Source organism: Urocampus carinirostris, chromosome 19, assembly GCF_059441175.1.
Source record: "Urocampus carinirostris isolate Australia breed hairy pipefish chromosome 19, RoL_Ucar_1.0, whole genome shotgun sequence".
In the NCBI taxonomy this organism is placed as follows: Eukaryota; Metazoa; Chordata; class Actinopteri; order Syngnathiformes; family Syngnathidae; genus Urocampus; species Urocampus carinirostris.
Genome location: NC_142367.1, coordinates 27,900,349 through 27,908,638, shown reverse-complemented (window position 1 = coordinate 27,908,638; position 8,290 = coordinate 27,900,349).

Genomic DNA, 8,290 nt, shown 5'->3' with positions numbered 1-8,290 from the left:
TCGCGTGGCGAGTCGGTTCAGGTGTAAAACTGCATTCGCTCAACTGTCAAAGGAACCTGTTAACCAATGTTCCCTCTAAGCTGCGCCTGTGCGCAATTGCGCACCTCCCAGAGCTTTTCTGCGCACAAGAAAATCGAAAATTTCATTTCATTTCAAGAAAATCGAGCCAGCTCACAAAAATCAGGGCTCAAAATTGCTCATTAAGAAGCCAATTAAGTCAAAGTTACAGTGCATAAAGGTAAATTCACACGGGTTCCCCTGACGCTGCGGTATTTGGAAGTCCTTGTCACAGTAGAACGAAGTTGAGTCAAGTCAGTAGAGTTTTTCGAGAACCGGCTTCTTCGGCTCGGCTCGCCGAAAGGAACCGGCTCTTTCGGGTCCTAAACGGCTCTTCGGGTTGTTTTTGCTTCTTTTCATCCCATTATGACCAAGTATGATGTCAAATTATGAGTAGAGTAGTCAGCTCGGTGGCCTTGGGGGTATGGCGCCCGCCCCGAGACTGGGAGGTTGTGGTTCGAGCCTCGGCCGAGTCATACCTAAGACTTAAACATTGGTACTCGTTGCCTCCCTGCTTGGCGTTCAGCATCAGGGGTTGGAATTGGGGGGTTTGCTCACCTAATGACTCCCAACACCTCAGTTGGGTTGAGCGAGGGGGCTGGGAATCCCCTCCTCTGTATCGATTTCCCAGAAAGAGTCAGAAATGACTCTAGCCACCTCCCACTAGGGGGACTTGGCTCTGGTATATATATATATGTATATATAAAGAAGTTAATAAAAAAAGGAAGTAGAAAATGAGAAAAGACAGGTTTGTGGTTATCCCTTTAATCAATACATTACCTCCAAGAATAATTGAATGCAGAAAATGAATTCATCATTGGAATAAGAAAATCCTACTTCATTCTATTTGCATGTATTTTTTCCTTCTACAGTGAACGTCCAAGCGACTTCATTTTGGAACTTTGTTTTAATCATAAACCTGTCGAGCAACTCGAAATGTTCATGAACAATATATATGAGATAACGAAACACGTGTGCAATAGAACATGTTCAACTACATCAATAGGCAGCACGGCGGCGCAGTGGTTAGCACGTGTGCGGCACAGTTCGGAGGTCATGGGTTCAAAACCAGCTACCAACCTTCCTGTGCGGAGTTTGCATGTTCTCCCCGTGCTTGCGTGGGTTTCCTCCGGGCACTCCGGTTTCCTCCCACATTCCAAAAATATGCATGTCTGGTTAATTGGCTGTTCTGAATTGTCCCTAGGTGTGACTGAGCAAGTGAGTTGTCTGTTCCTCTGTGCCCTGTGACTGGCTGGCAACCAGTTCAGGGTATCCCCTGCCCACCGCTCGATGATTGCTGGGATGGGCTCCAGCACCCCCGCGACCCTACTGAGGATAAGCAGTGCAGCTAATGAGATGAGATGAGGTATTATTGTCAGGACCTAAACGGGAACAGGACCCACTTGCGTGACGTTTACCTCAAGTTTTATTGGAGGAAAGAAGAAGGGCTGCGCCCACGATCCGGTGTTCGCTGGAGGTGGGAAGAAAATCGCTCTCAGACTCGGATTGAGATCCAAACACGGAAGTGGATCTTCCGTGGCGAGCGATGCCGGTGTCAGGGACAGAAAAACGGGTCAGTAGCCAGGACAGGAGAGCAAAAACGTGGTCAGGGTCGGAAACGAGTCGTGGGGACAAAAAGAGGTTGAAAGCCGGGACGGGAGGGTAGACGTAGTCAGGATCAAAAACAGGTCGAAGCCGGGGGACAGACGGGAGCAAAAAAACGGGACAGGTTGGAGTCAGGGTCAAAAAAGGCTTGCCTAGTGTGAACTGAGGTTTGCAGACGGACTGACAACAGGCGACTGACAGGACTGTGAATGAGCGAGTGGGTTGTCTGTCCCTGTGTGCCCTGCGATTGGCTGACAACCAGTTCAGGGTGTCCCCTGCCCACTGCCCGATGATTGCTGGGATGGGCTCCAGCACCCCCGCGACCCTACTGAGGATAAGCGGTGCAGCTGATGAGATGAGATGAGAACTACATCAATAAACACGTTTGAAAGAAAAATATGGTGCAAGATTATTTTGTATCGTGTAAGGGAAAATACGACAGTTTGTAATTGGCATGGAGCCCTGGAGCGGTATGCTAACTCGAGGAAGTAATTTGTGCAGGGTTGGGTAGGATTACGTGTACTGGATTATTTTCAATGACTTCTGGATTACTCCAATACCAAATATGCTAATAAAAGACAAAAGAAACTAAATAGGAATCAAATGAGTCAATTTTGTGCAGGCTTGGGGAGCAACGGAACACATGGAACGGCATTATTATTTTCATTTTGTTTCTGTGGTATTTGATGTTCGTTTTGCCGGAGATCAAAGAGATCAAAGCCAGGAGAGAAAGCTTACCACGTCTTGTGAGTCATCATTTGATTCCTATTGAGTTTCTTTTGTCTTTTATTAGCATATTTGGTATTGGAGTCATCCAAAAGTCATTGAAAGTAATCCCGTTCAAGTAACCCTACACAAACCTAAATTTGTGCAAACGTGGGAATGTGCTCAAACAGGTTTTGTCAAGATTTCCTTTCACTTTCTTTATCTCAGGAATGGCAAACGGATGATTTGTTTGACAAAAACGAGTCACGGTCTTTGCATTCTTAGTTGGTTTCCCAGAAAAGGGGCAAGCGATACACATTCCATTTTGTTATTCTTTCTTTTTCTCAGAATAAAGAAGACATCGTGTAACCGTTGCGTATGACTGGGTATTAGCTGTTTTGGGTTAAGGACGAATCGCAAAAAAAAAAAAAACATTGTTTCAAATCAAAATATATAACAGGACAACACTTCAAAATGAAGTTTATTAAAAATCGACTTATAATATTCATTGCATGTTTTCCATCAGTATGTACGGGTATTGACTCATCTTCATTCATGCAATGTTTGCTCCAAGCCACGTGAACTCCTCTTTCCACAAAGCTTTTAATGTATGTTTACGTTTCGGAGCGTCATCCATTTTGGTAGCTTCTTTTGAATCTTTCTTCTGGGGCTGAGGTTTTGGCTTGATTCCTCACCACTCTTTCCACGATGCTTTTAATGTAAGTTTACGTTTTGTAGCGTCATCCATTTTGGTAGCTTCTTTTGAATCTTTCTTCAAGGGCTGAGGTTTTGCCTTGATTCCTCACCACTCTTTCCACAATGCTTTTAATGTATGTTTACGTTTTGGAGCGTCATCCATTTTTGGTAGCTTCTTTTGAATCTTTCTTCTGGGGCTGAGGTTTTGGCTAGATTCCTCACCACTGTTTCCACGATGCTTTTAATGTATGTTTACGTTTTGTAGCGTCATCCATTTTGGTAGCTTCTTTTGAATCTTTCTTCAAGGGCTGAGGTTTTGCCTTAATTCCTAACCACTTCTCCATTTTTCTTGTACTCTCTGTGCGTCTACTTTGGAAAATGATATGCAAATGCACGAGGTTATTATGCTCGGGAGAGTCCGGAAGCACAAAGTTATTCGATGCGGGCTTATCATTTCCCCCTATGTTACGGTCCAGAGCCTTGGCTTTGAAAATGCTGGTCTATTCAATTATCTCAAGAACCAAGAAGAAATCTGCAGGTTCGAGAGCGTTCTCCATTTGGGCCCCAGTGCTGTGGAATGCTCTTCCCCCTGAGATTCGAGCTGCAAACTCAGTGGAAATGTTTAAATCCAGGCTTAAAACACATTTTATTCTATAGTTAATGAATGACCTATATTTCCTGTTGAGTTTGTTATTGCAACATCCATTTTAGCCTGGTCATCCTGGAAGAAGGATGACCTCGTGTGCAAGGTTTCAAGGTTTCTTCATTTTCCTCATGTTGAGGTTTTTGAGTTTTTCCTTGCCCTCATGTAGGTTTTAGATCAGGGGATGGTGTCATTATGGTCTGTGCAGCCCTTTGAGACCGCCCCTTCTCAAGGTTTCTTCATTTTCCTCATGTTGAGGTTTTTGAGTTTTTCCTTGCCCTCGTGTAGGTTTTAGATCAGGGGATGGAGTCATAATAGTCTTTACAGCTCTTTGAGACTTCTTGTGATTAAGGGCATCACAAATGAACATGAGTTGACTTAAAAGGTTTTCTCTATAAACACGTGTATCTTTCACGTATAAAGTTATTATAATTATCATAATAATAATGTAGAACATTATTATTAATAATACTTCATGATACTGTTTGTGACCAATTGGCTTTATAAACCAACGGGTGGATTTCTTGGCTAATCTAGCTATGAACAACTTTTAGTTAGCTAACTTTTTGACAGATTAACAAACCTTTGATCAAAATATATATTTAAAAATGTACTCGATTCAAGTGTTTCATCATTTGTGAGTGGCTCGTACAAATAAAAAATGTTTTAAATCAAATCAATCGTCGGGAGAATAAAAGTTGAAGCTTACCTCTTTTGATGTCATTTCCGGTAAACGGCTTTGAGGGAATTGTAGTCTTTATGCGGAGCAATCGAGCACATTCTAACAGCGAATTTGAACGAAATTGCAAGAAGAATAGAATCTCATAACATTTAATTGCATTATAAAATAATGTTTAGTGTAGTTTATCAAACGATTGAAGAAAAATTATAATTTGATACGTCCTACAACTTCTGGGGAAGGGATTTAGCTTGCACTGCGTGATACGTGATATCGAAAAGTTGACTGAAATACAAACCAACATTTGAAATGTATTTTATTAAAGGTTAACTGAAACACTTGAAGTGAATAATTAGTTATAAACATTTTGCAGATTTTAGAGAAAAACAAGGCCATGAAGTTAAAAAGTGCTTTGTCCCAAACAGTCCACCAGGCGGCGCTGCCACAATGCGTTTAAACAACATGTCTTCTGCGTGCATTATCGAGACATTGTATATATAAAATTTGCGATCAAAATTGTCTTTATTGTCACTTATCGCAACGTGCACGACATTGTTCCCAGCGGGATTAGACGTGGAGCCCCGGGATGAACATGTAATAAAAGACTTAAGAAAAAAATGATGTAAAATTATATTACAATATACAAAAAAAACTTTTGATATTGAAAAGCGGTTGATGTTTTTATTAAAAAACCAATTTGGCTCCAGATTAATGAAAAAAAAAAAAAACTAAACGAAAAAAAACGTGCGTTTGTTTCAAACACTAAAAAAAATACCAAAACGGAAATTGAATACGCTCAAAGACTTCAAAATAAAACAGTCATATATTTAAAAACTCGTGTCGAAGTTATTCATTTTTTTAGATTAAAAATAATCTGCTGGCATTTTAAAGGTAGAAAAGCGGCATTCTAACGCATAAAACAGCAGTGTTGTTGAGAATGTAAAGATATAGAATATTGACATGGTAGCTCTTGCAGACAAGGCTCAATTTTAAAATAATGCAGCGATTTTGCATTTGAAACTGAATTTATTGCGGATTTTTAGACCGATATCATGACATGGATTTGGTGACAGCTGCAAGAAGTCTTCATTTTACATCGAATGTATTTTGATAGATAGATAGTTTCTTCATCCCTGTAGGAAAATTCCCACTTCCAGCAGTATCTCATCTCATCTCATCTCATTAGCGACACGGCTTATCCTCAGTAGGGTCGCGGAGGTGCTGGAGCCCATCCCAGCAATCATCGGGCAGTGGGCAGGGGGACACCCTGAACTGGTTGCCAGCCAATCGCAAGGCACACGGGGACAGACAACTCACTCGCTCATTTACACCTAGGGAATATTTGGACCGACCAATTCACCTGAAATGCATGTTTTTGGAATGTGGGAGGAAACCGGAGTGCCCGGAGGAAAACCACGCAAGCACGGGGAGAACATACAAACTCCGCACAGGAAGTCTGGAGCTGGATTTGAACCCACGCAGGAGGTCCCCAAGACACGAACTGTGCCACACATGCGCTAACCACTGCGCTGCCGTGCTGCCTCCAGCAGTATCCTTGTGTTGAAAAATAAAATCATAAAATTTAAAATAAAAATAGAATACAGAAATACCCAATATAACGTGTTGATATAGAGCAGGGGTCCAAGCAGCAGTCCAAATGGATAGACATTGAAATTGTATAACTGACCAATTTATCTTCCACTCTTCTTGTTCATCAACGAACTAAAACATGAAAGTGAAAAACAAGTGGAAAGACCTGTAGCCATCCATGACTTCAACCTTTTACCATAAGAATGAACCACAATTAACCATTCTTCATCAACAATTAACTACAATTAAAAAACAAGTGCTATGGACAGCTAGCATACCATTCATCGATGATATTTTCTTGCAGAAAATATCAAAACTTGAATTAACAGCAGCAATGCAGAAGGCATGTTGTGGAAAATAGACTTGCATTTGTAGAATAGAGTTGCGTACATTTAGAAAGAAATGTAGAAAGACTTGCTTACAGTGTGACAGAATGTTGACATCATTTCGGGAAGGTCCTTGGGACCTTCAAGGACTCTCTGAGCAAACTGAGGCGAACAACATGTCCTAATAAGGGTACGACAGCATCTTCCTTGTTGTTACTGAGGACTAGGGCCGCCTTTTGGGTTGTACTCAAACTGAAGCTATAAAAGCGTTGTTATGTCTGGAGTTCTCTGAGTTTCTTTGGGATGACGAAATAAAGAGCTCCCCCTCATGGCAAGCCCCGGTGTACTTTATTAAATCACATAAGAAGACTTAAAAGATTATCGAACCTACATTTTCTCCTACAGGCACACACACACACACACGCTTCTTTAAAATATTCGCCATCAGTCAGTGGTTTTCTGTGCTTTGCTATGCAGTGAGCAATGTGATAGCTTGCTTCAGTGGTGGTGTTTTTAGCAGTGACAGAGGTCTTCAGGGTCTGTGTTTGTTTGCCGTACCTGGACACAATGCGTTTTAATGTCTCCGCCTTGTCAGACTTCTCCTTGAATTCACGTCCATGTTTCGTCTCGTAATGACGTTGAACACTTGCTGCGCGAGGTACAACGCTCTCGAGGCATAATGCAAAAAAAAACAGCACGGTCATTTTTTGCACATAGCCCCAGTCATCTGTCCATGGCTGGAAAGAACGAGATGTTTTCGCTCGAGGAGCCGTCACGATTCGTTCATTTATCGCTGGCACGCGTGTCATAGGTTGCCGACCCCTGATATTTTAATAGTGCTGCATAAAATACACACTCTCATAGAAATAGATAGATAGATACCATAGATGTCTAGATGTCTAGATGTCTAGATGTCTAGATAGATAGATAGATAGATAGATAGATAGATAGATAGATAGATACCATTGAGAGCTAGATACTAAGATAGATAGATACCATAGAGAGATAGATAGATAGATGTCTAGATGTCTAGATAGATAGATGTCTAGATAGATAGATAGATAGATAGATAGATAGATAGATAGATAGATGTCTGGATAGATAGATGTCTAGATGTCTAGTTAGATAGATGTCTAGATAGATAGATAGATAGATAGATAGATAGATAGATAGATAGATAGATAGATAGATAGATAGATAGATAGATAGATGGATGGATGTCTAGATAGATGTCTAGATAGATAGATAGATGTCTAGATAGATGTCTAGATAGATAGATGTCTATATAGATAGATACATAGATACATAGAGATAGATGTCTATATAGATAGATACATAGATACATAGAGATAGATAGATATATGTCTAGATAGATAGATAGATAGATAGATAGATAGATAGATAGATAGATAGATAGATAGATAGATAGATAGATAGATGGATGTCTAGATAGAGATGTCTAGATAGATAGATAGATAGATGTCTAGATAGATGTCTAGATAGATAGATGTCTATATAGATAGATACATAGATACATAGAGATAGATAGATATATGTCTAGATAGATAGATGTCTAGATACATAGATACATAGAGATAGATAGATAGATGTCTAGATAGATAGATGTCTAGATAGATAGATACATAGAGATAGATAGATAGATGTCTAGATAGATGTCTAGATGTCTAGATAGATAGATAGATACCATAGAGAGATAGATAGATAGAGAGAAAGGGGTGGGGTTTCATGTGGGCTTTTACTCCCCCGGGTGGAGTTAAAGACCCTCATGGCATGAGGAAGAAATGATCTCCTATGATCTCCTCTATGTGTATTTTTGGTAGAACCAGTTTTTGAAATAATTATTTATAATGGGACCATTTTATGCAACGAGATGGTCATGTACCTCTTGTTTGTATTCATGGAGTTTTAAATAGATACATTTTTCTGTGTCCATCTTTAGGCAGTAGTATTTTTGGATGATTTCCAAAC